The 19,585-nt window shown below is 41.4% G+C and overlaps 1 protein-coding gene across 4 annotated transcripts in view; it reads right to left on the bottom strand.

Annotated features, from left to right (window-relative positions):
* Window positions 1–19,585, bottom strand: part of LOC117135194 (brain tumor protein) — a 38,541-nt gene that overhangs the window by 14,318 nt on the left and 4,638 nt on the right. Inside the window, exon 2 of one of the 4 annotated variants that reach the window (XM_033295266.1) lies at window positions 10,693–10,740. The gene's annotated coding sequence lies outside the window, so the exon portion shown is untranslated. Of the gene's footprint in view, window positions 1–4,760; window positions 4,975–10,692; window positions 10,741–19,585 lie in introns of those variants that run through there. The other 3 variants (XM_033295265.1, XM_033295264.1, XM_033295268.1) reach the window with 3 other exon arrangements.

The raw sequence follows: 19,585 nt of genomic DNA, 5'->3' as shown, positions 1-19,585 counted from the left end.
AGGCATTGCGATGTGCTGCTGATGACGATGATTATGGAAAAAATAATGATCGGGAACAAGAGCGCGCAGCACCAAGTTCAAGCCAAATCAAGATGGTGTGTGGGAGAAAATAGGGGGTGCTGCCTGTACGCGAAACAACAGTGGAACGCTCCCAGCGTGAACTTAGAACCAGTCATCGATGGTGCACCGTACGGTACAGTACGGTTTACTTCTTTGAAAAGACTTTTGCGAATTTTAGACGATTTATTGAGGCTTCACTGTGATTCCGCAAAAATGCATAAACCCACAAAAACAACTACAAAGAGATGGGGCTAGAGGAGGCAGGGCGTTCGTTCTGGTTGTGCAGCAAAATAAACAAGGCTGTGTTCAACTTCCATGCATTCCCCAGCGGAATGGTTTGGGGTTGCAACTGCAGCAGAGTTCAATGGTACCAAAAGCAGCAATAGCGGCAGCAAAAACAAAGGCAATTACCATGACACACACACCCACTGCCAACAGTGGTGGGCATAATATTGTGCGCTGCGTATGTCAAAATGCAAAGTAGGCACAAGTTTTATTAGAAAAAAAAAGATTTACACTTGTTTACGAATTATCTCTATGGATGTTTAATATTAAAAGTTAATGAGAGCGAATGTCGTTTTATAACTATATGTATTTATGCTGTTTCAAAGCGTGCTACTCAGTAAAATTCAGCTGCAAACTGCTCTTGCAACAACTTAAGATCAATGAATAATATAGTCCCAATATTCTGACCGCAACTTTATGCCGAGGATACAGACGTACTCAAATGCAGCGAAAAATAAAAGAAGCCCAGCACAAAGAGCAAGCCATAAAACAGAACAAAGAAACTACCTTTACCTGCTCGACAGGCACACAAATCCACACACACACATACACACACTCTTCTAAGCGAGACAGCAGCAAAAATGCCGTCGCTCGGCAGATAAAATATCCGTCCCGATCCCAATTCCAATCCTCATCCCACAGCGACCATCCCATTCCATTCGCATCCTCGATTTCATCGCAAAGGCACCGCCAACATCACGACCGCAGCTGCCTTGGTTTGATGCAAATTACGCTACAGTAGACATTGGCAAAGAGCAAATGTTTTTAGGATAGGATCTGGATATCAATATTATCGTGAATCTTCTTCTCTTGATGTTAATCATTGTGAACGAAAATTCGGTTAAGATTGGAAAGAACAAAGTATTTCAAAAAGTCTTTAATCCGATTAATACCACCATTGGTTTCTAAGTGTTCTGGGCATAGAATCTTTTAATCCGTTATCATGTCTTTGCACCCAATCTTCTTTTATAAATACATCATACTTCTTATAACTTAGCATATGTATTGTATTATCGAACGGATGTAATTTCATATGTTTATTATTTTTTGTTTTGTGAGCTAGGTAAGACAAGTTGACTCAAGACAAGTGAGAGGGAATGGGTACTGGAATGTATCTCCTGTTCTTCCCAAACTATTTCACTGTTTTCCCTAGTGAATTTCGTCGAATTCTGCGACGATTGCTTCTCCGGTATTTTTTTATTTTTTGGGTTTTTGTTCAATTTTTTTTATCAGACGACGCCGGCGATGCGTCAGCAGCGAAGCGACCCCCAAAGCAGCAGCTGCTGGTGAATGAAATTGACTCGACGCATTTTATTGAAGGAGACAATGGGCGAAAAACGAAGAACAACAAAATCTGCACAAGAGAGTTTTATTGTTGTCGCGCGATGCATGGATAGCGAGGGGTGAGCAATGAAGGAAGAGGTAACGCAGAAGAAGAAGAACAGCAGCATCCAATTTAGCAGAGGGTCCCGAGATCCCAGACGCTCCTCTCCTCTGCCTCTTTCACACTCTCTCCGCTCGCTCTTCTCCACGGGTCGTTCTCCCACGACCATCCATCTCCTTCTCTCTCCCACTCGCATCAAAGGCCCCGCAGGTCAACGGCGTCGACAGTGCAGTTCTTGTTCATTTTTTTTCGTTTCTGTTGTCTGTTCTTGTTTTTTTTTTCATTCTGCACAACATTTTTCTTTCTTACTGCGCTTTGTAGTGTCTGTGGTTCGTTAGCTGCCGCTTCTTCCCCCACTCTCCTGCTGCACTGTGAGCGAGGGCGAGCGAGATGGCAAGTGTCTGTGTGTCCTGCACAGTGGTGGTAGAAAATATCGACGCAACCTTGCACAGGTACAGTGTCGGCTGGGAATATTCCATTCCATTCAGAATTTTGGGCAAGTAAAACAAAATACCATATAAGGACTTCCTATGTAGATTCGCACACTATACTTCAAAATGATTGAGAGCAAACTCACTTCCTTTGTTTTTTCCAAGAGAGCAAACTGTATTTTCAAAAGTGTGCAAAAGATCAAATTAACTAAAAGTATCTAAATATTTCACCTCATAAAAGAAGTTTAAACGCAGATGCACATGCCAACGTCTGTCTAGTGGTGCAACATCATCTAATCAATTGGAACGTGTTCTCTGTACGCCTCGTTTTCGTGTTAACTTTCGATAAATATTTGCTATCTACTTTAACATTTTCAATTAGAGATGTACCAACTTCGGGTTGCCTGCGTTATCTATTACGTGGTGGTAAGCAACGCTCTCTGATAATGAAAACTCGCACATGAACCCAAAACAAAGCAGAGCAAAACACGACGAAATTGGTACGGCAAAGAGCTGGAAAAGATTGGCGGGGACAGAAGAGGGAAGAAGAACGACCCCGACCGAGTTCTAGAAAATCTCAGAAAGTAACAAAACAGCACAGGAAACGCATTCACACAAAGCGTTCGGGTTGCGATGGCGAATCGATTGGAGATGGCCCAAATTGCTGTTGATAAAAGAAGGATCGTTGTCAATTGTACTTGAATGGAAATCAGAAAATCTTTAAAGCAGCTGGAAATCTACAGTGATCACTGGGCGAATGCGAATAAAAGTGAATTAGATCAGAATTGTAAGTCTTTGGGTAAACCCAAGAAGATTACTTTCGACTGCTCCAAACATTACAGTAACGAACTTAGCTAGAAAAACAAGGAAACAACCATAAAATTATAATTGTTCAACCATTCTGTTTGTTTAGGGTACAGTTGTACCTATTTATAAACAGTAAATTCTCGAATTATGAGAAAGGTTGCCCGAGCTGGTGTTTACGCTTAAGTATAATGTGTAAACATGCTTCCAAAAACTAGAGCTATTTCATGATTAATTTAAACAATCTTCTTTTCTGTTGCTAGGAGCGTGCTTATGCATTTTTTAATCAAATATCTGAGGCTCTTTCTAATTCCCGCTTCCGAGTAACCACTGCACAATCAGTTCGACACAAAATATAAAGCCCGGCGACAGCTTTTTTAATCAGTAAGCGTAGTTTTTTATTTTTTAGCTCTGCTGGCGACGCAAATCGAGCGTGAAACAAGACACATGGAGTAAATAGCATTCGATATGTTATGTTTCGTCTTTCCGTTCTGCTCGTATCCATATCCACATGCTTGTACGCCAAACACCAAATACTGGACCCAGAGACACAACACAGATAGGAACAAATTTGAAACACGTTTTTAGATTTTGACTTCGGTTTTGTTGTCTCCTCTTGTGTGTTTTAGCTTTCGGCGTAAATAAAACAGGCACTCACTCACTAACTCACTCGAACCGGCAGTTCGTATATTAATGAGAAGCCCCAAGCGTGGTTTGCACGTCGATCAGTCTGTCAGTCTACAGTGATTAAGTTTAAAGAACATTGCCGTAATAATTTTGGTTTAAAATACACACAGAAACAAGAAAACAAACTCGTGTTTTATTCTTCCGCATCGCGTCGGCAGCAACAACAACAAATGCAATAACAACAACAATATCCACAACAATACCCATGAACACAGTCGCCGCCGCGAATTGAATGTTGTTGGGGAATTGTTTGAACAGTTGGGTCGCGATAAATAGGCTCGACTTTCGGACTTTTTGGCCGGGGGAAGGTCGTCGCGCATTCGAGTTGAAGGAAGTGCGCACCCCTCTAGGCTTCAGAGGTTGTTAAACCATTTCATCATTATCAGATTATTGTTTGCTCTTGCAATTACAGTGGTTATTGACTAGGGGAAAATACAGAATCGTATTCCGAAGAAGTGAAATAAGAAAGCAAATTTAATGTCGAATTTGTTGTATTGCACAAACTGAAAAAAATATCTTGGATTTTGTGCATTTGTCACTCTTTTTTTATTTATGATTTTGCCTAGGATCAGCATTACACTTTTACACAAATTGCTGGCCGTGACTGTGGAGAGCAGACTGTGGCGCAGAGCTAAATAAGAAATGAGATAATAATAACAAAAGCGTAGAAACGTAGAAAAGTTAATGCAAGCAACAACAATGCGCGCGGACGTCGAAAAGAACAAACACACATACACAAACACGCTCATAAACAGACGCCAAAGGAGGCGAAGACCAGGAGAGGGAAAAGGCAAGAATAAAATGTTTTGTTGCATTGCAACAAACAGCAACAGCAACAATGCAAGTGATGCGCCGCCAGAAAGAGATAGAAGCACGAGCAAGAGGAAGCGCAGCAGGAAAAAGGCAGCACCAACACACTGACACTCACTCACACAGGCATACATACAGTCACGTACGCGATTCTAAACAAGTTGATGAACTCTACGGCATCGGTGGAAGAAGAAGAATGCGCAGCTAAACTAAACAATTTGTTTCTGACGTTTTTGTTCGTTCGTATATTGAGTTAACATTTATTTGCTGCAGATATGTATATCTTGTAGCATACGTACATAGGCTAGGTATGTGTATGTTTCTGTTGCACTTAGATTTACTTAATATTCCACTAGTATTAATACTTTATATTGCTTCTTTTCGCACAGTTCACACGCACGCACACACACTAGCAGCAGCAGTAGTAGTGTATTCTCTCTGAACGCGACGGGAAGTGAACGCGAACGAGCGCCAAACTGTTGTTTATCCGGCGAGTGTTAAGAACTGAATGAGAATGAACCAGCATGGCGAAGAAGAATTTTACAAGACGCGGAACGAGGAACGGAAACGAACGGGAACGGAACGAACGAACCAAGCCGACAAAAGCGGCCAGCCAAAAAACTCACTCAACCAGTTTTAGCCAGCGGGAGAGCGAGAGAGACAAAGAACCAGCGAACGGGACCGAAAGAGAGCGGGAAATCTAGTTTCTGCAGAACGCCACGGGGAATGGATTGGCAATTGGAACGGGTGTTTGTATGCATGTACATACCTACATACATGCTGCGATGAGACTGACCTCTGACAACCTCCTACACTCGCACACGTACATATGTATGTGGCGTATGTACGTACATATGTACTCGAACAGAACATAAATTGCGCGAGGGAGCAGTGCACTCCAAGTATTCCGGGCTCTGTATGTACATATGCGAGTGGGAGTGAGCTGCACTTACAAAGAGAGCGGCAAAGGAGACGGAGAAGAAGAAGCACGAACGAAGAACGAAGCGCACCAGAGGAGCCCAAAAAAAGGGCTGCGAAGAGCGGAAGCAGTGGAAACCGCGCACTGGTCGTGGGGTAACTTGTACTATCTGGCGATTTTTTGGGCGCTAAGCCCCATGCATAGAACCAGTGCAGTGAGTCAAAAGATTATCATCCGCGTTTATTTTCGGGCTTGTTTCGCAATAAACGATTATTCGGATTCGCATAAACTCGGATTTCATACAAAAGTGTCATCGTTTGAATGGGAACCAGAACTGGAAATGATTACAGGTCTAGTTTTTTTTTTTTTTGAAATGATGAATGGTGCGCAAAGGCTACCAAAATTTGTATTCTTTTGAGTTTCGGAACATTTTGTTTTCCAATGAATTTTGGAATTTGTATAATTAAAAACCAGAAAGGAAGCTAGCTTCAGCTAGACGAAATTGATATACCCTTGCATTAATTATATTTAATAAAATCACTGGCGTATGCCGAACTGGAATGCTTTATGATGTTATCACTGTTTTGATATAAAATGACATACGATAAGTAGTCCGATTTTGATTTAATTAAAACTGAAATTACATTTTGTCAAATAGATTTTGTATACCAAATTAGAACACTATGATTCAAAACCACCAAGGTAAATTTGTTTCCACACCCACTTTTAAGCCAAACTTGACTCGTAATATGTTTCCTACAGAGAACGAAAGAACCAATGACCAAGACCAGAAATCGTTGGCTATGTGGTAAATAGTAGATGTCTAAACCTGTGTATAAGCAAGTTCAGCTTTTTATGGTCATTACCAACTAGGCTAGTTTACAACTGGTGACTTTTCCTACTATCTAGCGCTGATGCAATAGGAGCTTGTGAAAGAGAGAGAGATGGGGAATGGGAATGGGAAGGGGAAGGAAAGGGGCAGCGTGCCAGGTAAAAGTCTGCGCGCTTGCGTCATGTGCGTTTTCAGCGTTTTCAACGTACATAATATTCCGATCACAAGAAAAGAATAACATGAAATGGCAACGGCAGGCGTCGACTTCTCTGCCGCGGCGATACGTTGCGATGCGATACGTCCGGGGACTTTGGAGAATAAACCAGTCTAGAAACACCGCTCGGCTCTATAATTATGCTGCTTGTTGTTCGAGAGTGTTTATGTGTGTGTGTATACAACAATCCACGCATACCAACACCACGAAATACACCTATGTATGTATGTACGTATACTATAGTGGCTGCCACAAAGGGCCTTAAACTTTGTTTAAAGTCAAGGTCAGTGATTTCTTGTGCGCCAATTGCGATGCTATCGCATCGCTCGTGAGGCTGCGTGACTCACACACTGACGCACAGAGCCACCAACCCACGGATTTCAATTTCTTTTCGGTACCCGCAAATGTACATAATACGATTCCAGAACTTCCAGATTTCTAGTTCCATTTCGATATTCATTTCATAGTTATTTTAATATTAATGGGGCATATGGGATTTTAAAAACCATTCAAGTCTTCTTTAGGATGAACAGGTCAGAGATTTTCTCTTCCCTCTCCGTAATTTCATACCTCATGATTGTTATTAGATACTGGAGTTTTTTTTTTAAATATCCCTAAAATCATAGGGTATTTTAAATATTCGATACCCTCCATATCCTACCTACCATTGTCATATTCACTCTTGTTTAGCCCGCCTCAATTCCACGAAGCGATGGGTTCAAGTGGCTTTCTGGGATTGGGATGGGAAGATAATGGTGCTGCTGCAGCAGGGAAACAAGTGGAATAGTGGAATATGGCACGGGCACAAGATCGATATGTCCATATATATATCTGTAGCCATCTCTGTCGCGCCGCCAGAGCCACGACTTTTGTCCTTGCCGGCGGTTCATGAACCTTCGACTTCACTCCTCTGACGAACGACGTGCTTAAAGTAGCGAAAAGATACGGCCGCAAAAAATCCAGCAAATACAAAAGAGCGCAAAAAGAAAAAAATTGCCAGCCCGCCAATGGCAAAGAAAAAACAATTACGCCAAGCGTTGAAATACATATATTTTTGCTACGACCAGAAATACAGTCAAGCCTCGCAAAATGCTATTCATTCGACAAACAATCATGTGTGCGCACATGTAAGTCATAAAAACGTTGGACTTGCAGTAAAATTTATGCGCAAACTATAATATTTGGGTTACCATAATTTAATGACAATTGTAAAAATTTGCTGTGGGCATCTAAAGTGAACCTTGGCACAAAATAAAAAATAAAATAAATTGCCAACTCACAATATTTTTAGGTTTGTCAAGTCTTCTTACTGAGTATAAATATTAAACATCTAGTCAACTTAATATTGAACTAAAATGGGTAACAGCAAATGCACTTGGGCTTTTAAAACCGCTAATACTAAAAGTTTGTTTGTTGTTAAAATAGCCACTTAACATTTTTATTATCTAATCTAAATACGGAAAATCATTTTAAAAAAGTGTGTTTTTCAAAGACATTGAGATGTTTTTTCAAACATTTATTATTAACTACATTTTAATTTAAATGAAAAGGTGTTGACTTCTGAATTAGAATAAGCGGAATAAATTCAGAGTGGTACTTTTCTTCCGATGGTTGGAGGATTACGTTATAGATCCCGACGCCGGAACGTTCATTAGCCCACCGACCGACCTCAGCCTCAACTGTTTTATTGCCGTATTGACAGACAATTCAATCCAGCGCGTTTCAATAACCCGGCCGTGCTAATCTGTTCCATGGGCGAGAGTGAGGCGGCTGCTTGGGGGAGGGGGATGGCGATCGAGCGATCCCTTTTAGCAGCTGTCACACACAACCAACAAGAGCGGCAACAACAACTACTGCCGCCAGATGTTTCCCTTGATCGGCGGAGAGGGGAAAGCCCAGCCCATAAAGCAACCATATAAAATACAACGATCACATATTTGTTATGGCTCTTTCAATAATTTTTGGGAAAGACGTTGAGCTGGAACAAAATGTGACACTTGAAACCGGAAATTAGCAGCAGCAGGCGATGCGATGCAGCTGTCGCTCCCTCTCTTTCCTTCGCTCCTGCTCTCGCCCCGTCTGTCTCTTTCGCTCGCTTCGATGCCAGGTGACGCCCGTCTCTTTCACTCGCTCGAGCTGTGCACATACACAAATCGAATGATTCGATCGAGCCTCTCTTACAGCAGGAAGTGGTGGAAATTCTGAAAGTGTTGCATGTTCTTCTCTCATCTATGGGCACATTTGTCAGTTCTCTTGTCACTAATGCAATGGACGGGTTTATACACAGCATTACAGGCAGTTAGTTACACCGTTTGGTTCCGGAACACGAGCTCTGTGAGCATGGTCTAATGAAAGCCCTCTTGAGCGAAGAAGACTAAGCTTTCTTGATGATTTTTTCTATTATCAAAACTTAAAGAAAAACATATTAGGAATAGCTGGAGAACTCTTTTTTTACAAAAAAGAATCCATGAATACACAATACACATATCGCTAAGCTTTCAAATGATAGTTAAGATAAGATACATACATGCTTGCAAGACAGAATTCATACATACATCAAACATCAAATTCTTAGCGAATACCCAGAAATATGTTTTTTCTTTGCAATTCAAATTCGGGAGGATTGGAGTAAGTAACTTAAGCCTCTTGGCCCGCATTTGTATATTTTTGGGACACTTTTCAAGGTTCGAGGCCGATGGTTGGTTCTCGGTTTTCAACGCCCACCATATCCCCTTACATTAAAGCTAATGAGGGCACTTCATTGAACTCTCTTCTGTCGTCTTTCTTTCTTCCATCTTCGGTGTCTTCCCGCTGTGAATGTGCACTTTTTTGTTATTGTTTTTTGCACTGACCTCATAATTCGCATTAAACTAATAAGCGAAGACGACGCCCCCTCAGGAAATTTCAATCAGCTCGTTGAAATCCAAACTTAAGTTTGGGCTTTTTCCGTACTGCTCCCCTTTTTCTGTGTATTTTTGCTTCTCTTTTGATCAGATTCTCGGAAAGTTCACGGTTTGGTCAAAGTGTTGCGAAAAAATATTGTTGCGAAGGGGCGAGATACTTTTAACTAGAAGCGAATGGCGAAACTGAAACCGAAAAAAAGAGATGGTTTCTCAAACTCAGAGACAGTCTGAAAATGACATTAGTTTGAACATATTAAATAAAGCGTTAAAAGCAGACATGGAAACACAGCAACGGCAAAAGTCAACGAACGGCTAAAAAATTCACGAACTTGAAAAAGTGTGTAGCTAACGCTGACGTCGACGCAGGCAGAACGGCGATGTCAATAAACCAACTAACCGGCGACCTGCGGACCATGAATAGACAAAAAAAAAATAATAAAAAAAGCACAATAACGCGCAAACTTGTTGCTGTCGCTCTGCAACAAAAAAAAAAAAACACGGCCTTAATACAATAAAAATGGAAATAGAATCTGTGATTCCATCAACCAAATCTCTTGATAAATGTCCTGTATCACTTATGCAACGAACTCCAAGCGGAAGTTGAATCCACAAGTCTAAGCTGTAGAATCAAGTGTCCCGACAGAAAAATATCCTGCTGATTTATCCAAATGATATGAATTTTGGTATGTGGACAGGAAGTAGATGAATAAACGATTCCTCCTTAGATCGTAAGCCCGTATCTTTGAAACTTTTGTCCTTAACAGACTTTTAAATTTTGATAATAAAAATTCCATTTTTATAGTATCCTTTTACGTACCTTACGTACCTCCTTTTACGCACGAATACAATATACCCTCTAAAATTTACGAGTGCCGGGTATAAAAAGATAAATAATAACAGCATTAGCACATGTTTCGCATTTGGTATGTGTGGGGTCCAATAACGTGCACCTTCTCTCTCTCTCTCTCTATCTCTATCTTTCTCCATACAGCCTTCTCCCTCTAAAGGGGCCCGCATGGCATACCAATGAGAAGAAGAGGAGCTACTCCAGACATCAGACGCGTACGTGAGATATGATGAATAACCCGACGTCCGTCCCTCTTCCGCCTGCCCCATCGTGACCCCTCACTCCATTGAGCTCCACTTCACATGCTGGCAGGTATTGGGTTTCTAGTACGAAGGACACGCGGCGGCGAAAATGAGAGAGGGATATGCCAAAGCGGTCGGTCTCCACATAGATTTATTGTCTATGCGAATGCGAAAACAAAAGGAAAAAAAAATAACGAAAAGATGGAGCACAACGCAACCTTGAATTCCCTTTCCTTGGACATCATCCCACATTTGGGCAATTAAAAGTTCTTACCTACCGTATATATTCCTTTCGACGTCTGGTCAAGTTAAACGGTTTTGTCTGAAAGAAACCAAAGAAATAAATTAATCAAATTAGATTTGATAGCCAATTAACTGTTATTATTTTATTCGTCAAATCTAAAGCCCTTTAAGAAAAGAAGCTTAGGAATGAAGATTTTGATCTTTAAACAATACGTGTGCTGGTTATGCAATGCTTAATTATAACTGAGAACCAAATTGCTATATTTTATTGAATGACGACCAACTTAATGCACAGATTATGAAGCCATTTGCTAGAGTATAAAGCCCTTAAGTACATGCATTACGTCTAACGTGTCCTTTGGATCCCTTGTACTTGCTCCCCCCGCTTCTTTTATTTGGTTTCCCCTGCGAAACACTTTGCGTTAATTATGCACTGCACACAAAAAAGGAGCCTGCCTGCGGGTGACGCTGTCTGGTGGTTGATGGAATGGCGGGCGGTGGGTGGTTGGGTGGTTGGAGCCGCATCTTACCGCTTTGTCACTGCGGTCTGTCGCCAAAGGTGGGTTTCCCTGTGTGTGTGTGTGTGTTTGTGGGCGGTACTCATGTAATTGATGAACGCTGTTAATTATGACCGGCTTTAACTGTCACTTTTTGGGCAATTTCTCAGGCCCAGTGGTTTAATGAAAAGTGGGTGGTGGGCGATGGTTGCTTGGGCGGATAATTGCTGGGGAGATGACACATTAAGGTCCACCTTTGTAACCTGAAATCCCCGATGCACTGAAATTTGACTTTGCAAGAGGTCTTCTTTTCACGGAAGCTTCAGACAACACAACTATTTTTTTTTTTTAATTTTCTTGACCTTTGATTCCCAACAGATATAACAACCAGTTTGGAAAACAATGTGTTAATCAAAGATCGTTTCAAATAATTATATTATTATTATTTGTTTTAGCAATAATGCTATCTTATTGTCAGTTTAATACTGTGAAGCTATCAGATCATCAAGAAGTTATCGTGTAAAATAAAATCAAATTCAAACAAGTAGTGATTTGATGTAATTAACATTAAAAGAAAATGTATTGCTTGATGAAATTCGAAACGCAGGAAATAGTATGTAAACTTATGTAAAACAGTTTTGTGCCTAAGCAGTAACTAAAATGTATTAAAACTTGTTCCAGTTGAGATGCATGATGGATAGCCAATCTCGGTGTGGAATGATTGACCTGCGAGGAGGAGGAGCAGCAGAATAATCGGTGGTGCCCCAAGCTACGTACAACCTTCCTTTCTGGTTTGCTTCGCGACTCGGATCGGTTCAATGCCGCAGCGGCTGTTCCAGTTACCAATCCGTTCCCCAAGCGCCCACGGTTCGCGATCTTCACACGCGCAAAAAAAAAAAATAAATAAAAAGAAGGTGGTGAGGTCAGAGGGAAGGGGGCGGGCGCACGAGGGGTGGCGGTAGATAGGTTAGCTAAGCGTCTGTTTCTGTTCTTTTGTTTCAAACTCGTTTATTGGCTCTACCTAGGCAAGCATTTCAACTTTCAAAAAGAGCCAAAGTCAGCGACCAGGTTATAGTACCCACATCTATATTCTACATATAGTATGCCTGTATGTATGCGTGTGTATATATACAGTTGCGGTAACAATAATAGCACCAAAAGCACATTTCGTGTTTGCCCCAGCGTTTCTCTATTTTCTGACATTTTTTCATAATTTTTTCCACTAATCTTAAATACTACAATGATTTTCAATCGAAATAATAAAATTGGTAACAGATCTAATGGATATTTTAAAAATAATTGGTAAAACAAAAAAAAACCTCCAAATTTAGGCGGTAACAAAAATAGCACTGTTTCTCGTATTTTGCTAAAACGAACTAAAAAAATAAAATAAGAGTTCAACAAATGGATTATATCTTAAGAAATATGTTTAAAGAATCTTAATATTTGGTTGCGTGACCATTGTAGGCAATGACAGCTGCGCATCCTCTTGGCATGGAGTCCACCAAGTCCTGGTACCGTTTTTGAGGAATTTTGCTCCATGAATCCTTGATCCTCGATCCCCCATGAATCCAAAGTTCCTCGTTATGGTTGGGTTTGGCTTCAGAAACCTTTTTTTCACGTCCGCACAAAGTTTTTCGATTGGATTCAAGTCGGGTGACTGAGCAGGCCATTTCATTCCTCGGATCGATTTCTGCTCAAACCACTTTCGAGCCTTCTTCCTCGTGTGTTTTGGGTCGTTATCCTGTTGAAATGTCCAAAAAAACGGCATTTCATCCTCGGCATATGTCGCCATCACATTTTCCGGGATATCTGTGTAAATGTTCTGATCCATGATGCCTTGAATCATATGAATCGGATTTACTCCATAGTATGAAAAGCACGCCCATACCATGATGTTGGATCCCCCGTGATTTACCGTCTTAAAGGTGAAGCGAGGATTTTTTTCAGTTCGTGGTGGACGCGGAACATAAGACCGAGAGCCTTTCCAACCAAAAAACACAATTTTGCTCTCATCTGACCACAAAAATGTGGCGCCACTTCTCCACAGGCCAGTCCTTGCGTATCTTGGCATATTCGATTCGCTTTGCCACATGCTTCGCAGTCAGAAGCGGGACTTTTCTGGGACTGCACACATTATGGTTGTTTTGTCTTAAGTGTTTGCGAACTGTTTCCACGCTTTCAGCTATCTGAAGCTCCTTCTTCAGTTTCGTCGCCGGCTTAAAAGGCTCCTTCTTGCTTTGCCGAACCAAGCGCTTGATCTCCACGTTGGACATAGAGGGTTTTCTTCCACGTTTTTCGTTATTTTCGACAAACAGAAGTGCGTTGCGGATCATTTTGTTTGAAAAACCAACAAACCGTCCCATTTTAGCGTAGGTTTTACCTTCAGAGATCATGTTTTTAATCAAATTCCTTTTTTCGACGGTAGAATGCTTTCCCCGACCCATAACTAGAGAATTTTTGGTCTTCTTTTGAAAAAAATTCAATTAAAACCTTTAATGCAACTCCTTTTTTCAAAATATGTCGAAAAAAAACCCAAAGCAATCACTCCTATTAATTTTATTCAGCAAAAACGTGGTCAGTGCTATTTTTGTTACCGCCTCATTTAGCGCCCTTTTGCAGAAAGTGCCCAAAAACAAAAAGAACCGTTACATTGAGAGAGTCAAAATTTCTTGCTTAGAGAGACAACATATGGTACTTATTATTCATGCAATCAGACTTTAAAAAAAATAAACATTCAATACCTTTTTTTAGGAAATCAACTTTCCACCTGCAGTAGTGCTATTATTTTAACCGCAGCTGTATATATAGTATCTGTGCTTTGGACCCCGTGACTCCGGCGAAGAGGCTTTTGTGTCTGTGCTCTTGGCCAAAAATTCGCTTTGTTTTGCACTCGACGGCGTGTGCCTTCTTTATTATTATCTGCCTCTCCTTTGCCAGTTTGCTTTTTCGACAACTTTTGTTCTTCTGGCGCATTCTCCCCTTTGGGGTTCTTGGTTCTGGGGTTCAGAATGCCCCAGCCGTCAACCTCCTTCGACCATCCGCATTTGGCATTTCACAGCCTCTGCTAATGTGTTTGTTACCTTCATTTTGGGGTCTCCGGCCGAGAGTGTGTTCTTTCACCTTTAGTGGAAACTTTTTTCTGTTTCGGCAGAAGGTCAACGTTCATAATTGCTGGTGATACACTCTTAAAGCCAACGAACCGCGTGCCTTTCGACCAACGACTCCATCTCGCAACGCTACGAATTGCGATATTAGATGCGGCAAATTATGATGTCGTCCACAGTCAAAGTTGGCTAACGAGGAAACGTCATAGGTTTCCATACAAACTATTTTTAAATATATTTTGTACATTTTAATGTATTTATTTGCAGATTAATTATATATTTTTTAACATATTTCATTGAAAATATTATAGTATTCTTGATAGGAGCACAAATTAAGATTACACGAATTTATGAAATTCTTAAGATTTTGCTTGTCTTTAGGGATTTTTACTTAAATATGGAAAAATATACGCAACTGTTTAAAGTTTCTCTGACTACACATAATTTTTTTTTTTTTTTTGGTCCAACGGAAATGGCACTTTTGGGTCGATCCAGAGGTTTGCTTTGCTTTTAAGTTCCGTTTCACCCATCCCCCTTGAGCCCCTCTCAGCATAATTCGCACACCCCTTGATTATTTCTTTAATCAGATGTGGGAAGTTCTTTGAACTGAACCTGGCAAAGAACGACCTCTCATTCTCCCAGGGGCCTTTGAACGTTTCCTCTGCCACTTCGGGTGGGTTACTCCCCACTAATTTCCCCAAAGAACTTTGACGTAGACCCGGTTCTCTGCGGAGGGCTATGTACTCGGTACTCGGGGCAATCAGAGGGTTACGTTCGGTCAAAAGTTCCGCCAGATTGCCGATGGGGCCAAGCCCGGAAAACATTAGTTTCGGGGGTGCCCCAGTGCAGGCATCGCAGTTCAAAATTGAAACAATTAAATTATTCCATAATTATATGGATTGTCTTCTATGCTGGGTGAAGAATTAAATGAAGGGAACTCCAGCCGAGAGCCACGCCTGCACACAACAACAACATCATTATCATTAACCAACTTTATGGATAGCATTTTATTAGAAGTTGTTTGTACTTAAATTAACTCGAATTGGCCGAGAAAAAGGGGGAAGAGAAATGAGCCGTCAATTGAAGACCAAACATAAAAAGACCCCACAAACGATTTGGCATTTCTTTCCAGTTGAAGGAAATTAAAGGCAGGTAAGTGCATAACGCAACTGGTAAGAAAGCACAAAAATTAAACTACATTTTTGTAATATTTAAACATAATCATATTTTCCCGAGTGTAACCTACTAGCTAAACAAGAACAACAACGACAAAGGCCAATCATCACGCAATATCAACAACACAAAGCCTCTGAAGAATCGGAGAAGAACGTCGCCATCAGTTGAAGAATTGAAATCGGTGAAGAATCGGAATCGGAGGAGAACGTCGACAGCGGCGTTGGCGTACGAGCATTGACCTTCACTGGCGAAGAAGAAGAAGAAGAAAAGCGGTAGAACCCACTGACGGCAGCAACAACAATTTGAAGCTTGTTCTCTCTGTTGTTCTTGTTGTTGTTGCTATTATTATTATTGTTGCTTTGGCCATTGGCCATCAATCAGTCAGTCAGTTGTGCGCTGTCTCACTCACCCAACTGCAGTTTCCTTAAAGCTCGCACTCTCCCCGTCTCGCTTCCCCTTGCACTGCATCTATCGCTTAGTCACCGCAGACAACGGTAAATTTGCTTACGTTTTTCTGGTTTATTAAACACAGTATTATTTAACACTGACATTTTACAACCAAGGAACACAAACGCCAAATGCAAAACAAGTTACACTGGAAAAAATGTTGTTTTACTGGCTCTAATTAGGGGTGAAAATTATGAAAAGAGGAAAGCTACTTTTTGTTGTGACGCATTAAGTTATTTAAATCTGAACTAAATATTAAAAATATGGTATTTGTTTAAAAGTTGTATCTTTCGAGATACATACGAATATTACTCAAAATTAAGCATTGTTACTTCTTCTTTCTAAGCCTCGTAAAATGTTGTTACGAAACCGAAGCCCAATACTGTTTTCCAGCTAATCACTGTAAAAAGCGATTAAGTTGTCCAAAGCCGAAAAACCTTTTTTCTAAGTGCCCACTGGCGTCGCTCTCGACGCCGACTGCTCTGCCAGCGCCAAATGAGCTGTGGGGGCGGGGCCGGGAGGCGGGCGGGTACATTCACTTCTCGTTTTGAGCTGAATCACCATAAACCAAGAGCCACGAGTTGCTGGCCAGCGAAAGAATAAATAATAAGTGTCTTTGGGGCGCGACAGAGTGAGCGAGCGAGACGGGAACAGCACCAGAATATCTAATAAGAAATCAGCAAAACCGAGTCTGAAAAACGTGTTTTTTTGTTTTTCGTCGTTATTCCTTATGTTTTTTTTTATTATTTTTATTCCCTCTCGTATGCTGTGTCACTTATTTCTTTCTTTTCGTTAGATTTTGAATTGTTGGTGGGGCTTGGAGGGGCGGAAAACCGGGAGGTGGATCGGGGAGGTTGGCCGAACGAAACGAAACGGTCAACTGAAGCTCTAAGCTCGACACACGAAAAGTACATTGTGAAATCATTTCTATTTCTAAACAACAACAAGCGGAAGCAACAACAAATGGCACCACAGAAGAATTTGATAGGTGGTGACTACAGTGGTCGATCGGAAATACTCGATGTGCGTAATCCGGAATCGCACTATTCTAAACGATAAGGTAACATGCATGAATCATGTCTCAAAATAACCGCAGGTGTGAAATTGAAAAGATACGTCTGGCATCCAACTTAGTGAATATTTATTGATTATAATTATTTAACGAGCAATGTTCTGTTTACTAGAGTGCTCACTGTACGCATGTGCAAATGGCTCCTTCTGGTCCCACCTCCAACCAAAGGCGTTTACATTGTTTTATCAGCAATTTCAGTTTCAGCTGAACCATACTCTGTATATTTCAACATACTGTGTTTCAATATGGATTCGAGTCGTCGGTCTGAGAATTCCCGAGCTGTTCTTCTTGCCCGCTCTGTTTCTTCTGGCCCGCTGTTGTTATTGTTGTTAGATTAATTTGCTTTAACAGCTGGCTTGTCGTCTGGTCTGCGAACATACAAATATACTCGTAAACCGAAAGCCAAACAAACTCAAAGACAATTCCGAAGACTCCAAAAGCAAGCAGCGTGTGAACTTTTTGTGGGGGGAAGTCGGAAGAAAGGAGGGATGGCTTCCAATGCTTTCAAGTGCAAGAAGACTGGAGAACTCAAGGCTGTGAAGAATCGAAGTTGGGGGATGCCAAGAACGACGCAGCCACGAAGGAATCCAAAAGATGGGCACAGTAAAAACAGGCTAAGCTAGAAACTGGATTCACTTACTATTTTAAATTAATTTACCACAGATAAGATTTTACCAATCATTGCTAAAACTAATACACATGTGCATATAAATCCTCTTAGCTGAAGTTCACTGTACTGCCTTAGTTCGAAACTTTGCTCTTTCGAATACAACAGCAGAAGAACCAACAAAAGCACATTAAACAAAGAAACACATGCTGCTGTTTATGTTCCAAGAAAATCACACAAATGGAGCTTGAAGGAGACGAAATTCTCCTGAAAGATTTCAGCCGAGATAATGCCCCTCATCTTTACCCGCCTCTAAAAACTAGATCCCCGCAGACCTATTACGATAATGGCATCTAACTTAATAACAAAGGCCAGGCCAACCTGTTCATGCAAAACGAAAACGTATCTCCGTAACCCATCCCAAAAGCCATTTCCCAACAAAAGTTTTGACAAAATTCCCACGAACCCAGGGTTCCGGGCACCCCGCGCCCTGCCGTTTACAACCCTCTTTACAAGACCCATAAAGATTCATTTACAAGACAGTTTTCTTGGGACAGTTCCACCATTTGCATGCGTTAAATTTTCGCATATTCATGAGGACGCAAGGACACAGGACACCGGGAATCGGAGACCGAAGTTGAGCGAACCTGAAAGTCGAGAGAAAACTACCCCTGACGGTTAACAAAAGTAAATGACCTTTAATAATGTTGCTCGGCGAATTTCACGGACAGCATGAAAAGCGGAAAACAAAGACAGAACGGCCACGGAAACTGAGTAACCAACCGGTCGTTCTCTCCAATCATTCAACTAAAACCCATCAATCTGTACAGAGGAACCACCCCCAAAATAACCTCGCGGGGGCGGAGGCAATAAAATCATTTTATGTCCATACCCCCAAAGGTAAAATAACACTAAAACAAAAGCTCGCGGGCGGTGGTGCTCTCTGCACGGAGTGCAATTAAAGGTGCTTCTTGACTTTTATGCCGCCATAAACTTGCAATCGAAGATCCAGCAGCGTAATCGGGAAAAAGGGGAAATAATTGGGGACTCCAATTTGGCAATGCCTTCACTTGTTATTTGTATGTATTTTATTATGCGAAAAATGGGTGTAAAACCCTAATATACCAAGTGAAAATGTTAAAAATTAAACAAATCAACTGTCTTGATATTAATTTTACTTTGAAATCTCAAATTAATTTAAATGTACTTTAAAACTTGCGCTTGGCTTAGCTCCCTGTAATATTTCCTTACTGTGTACAGCAGCGTGCACATTTTAATATATAGAATCGTAAAAAATAATAAATACAACAAAATTCATAAAACCCCCCGATAAAGGTGTTCTCCAACGACGGCAGGGCGTTGAATCCGCATCCATTCCACCCTCAAATTCCATTCACCATATGAAAATCAAATCAGCGAGGGTTGCCATTGTACTATGCAAACAAACAGATGTGCGTGTGTGTGCGTGTGAGGGGGAGCAAAGCGTGTGTGTATGAGTGCTTGTGCTCTTTAGGGATGGGGGAGGGTAGTTGGGTTGGGTTGGTGTGGCACGGGGGTGCAGCTTTGGCTGGGGCGGTCTTCCGTCTGTCTGGGGTCAATGCACAAAAATGCGTAGAACGTGCTGGTGTCCGCCGATTTCAGCAGGGGTTTTTGGCTTGAGCTCTGCTGGAAAATCGTTCACTTTTCGCACTCACCAACACTCGAACAAACGCCCGCACGCACACAGCCAGATACACACACACCCAGGCAACCAGGCACCCAGACACACACACACGCACTGATGCTGGGGGCTGGCCCAAAAGTTTGTTGACCCCAACGCGAACAGACAGCAATGCGTAGTCGCATATATATTGCGTACAGTGAGCGCCCGCCCGCCGCTCCGGATTGATTTTCAAAGGTGATTAGCCCTTGATATTGTTTTCATTCAACTTGCGACTCAAAAGATTGAAAATCCATTCACACGCATTTGTTGAACAACGAAGAATTGCCAATTATTAGCTTTATACCAATTCAATCGA

Source organism: Drosophila mauritiana, chromosome 2L (genome assembly GCF_004382145.1).
Source record: "Drosophila mauritiana strain mau12 chromosome 2L, ASM438214v1, whole genome shotgun sequence".
Classification (NCBI taxonomy): domain Eukaryota; kingdom Metazoa; phylum Arthropoda; class Insecta; order Diptera; family Drosophilidae; genus Drosophila; species Drosophila mauritiana.
The sequence above is the reverse complement of the archived record's forward strand: the minus strand, read 5'-3'. Positions and strand labels throughout refer to the sequence as shown.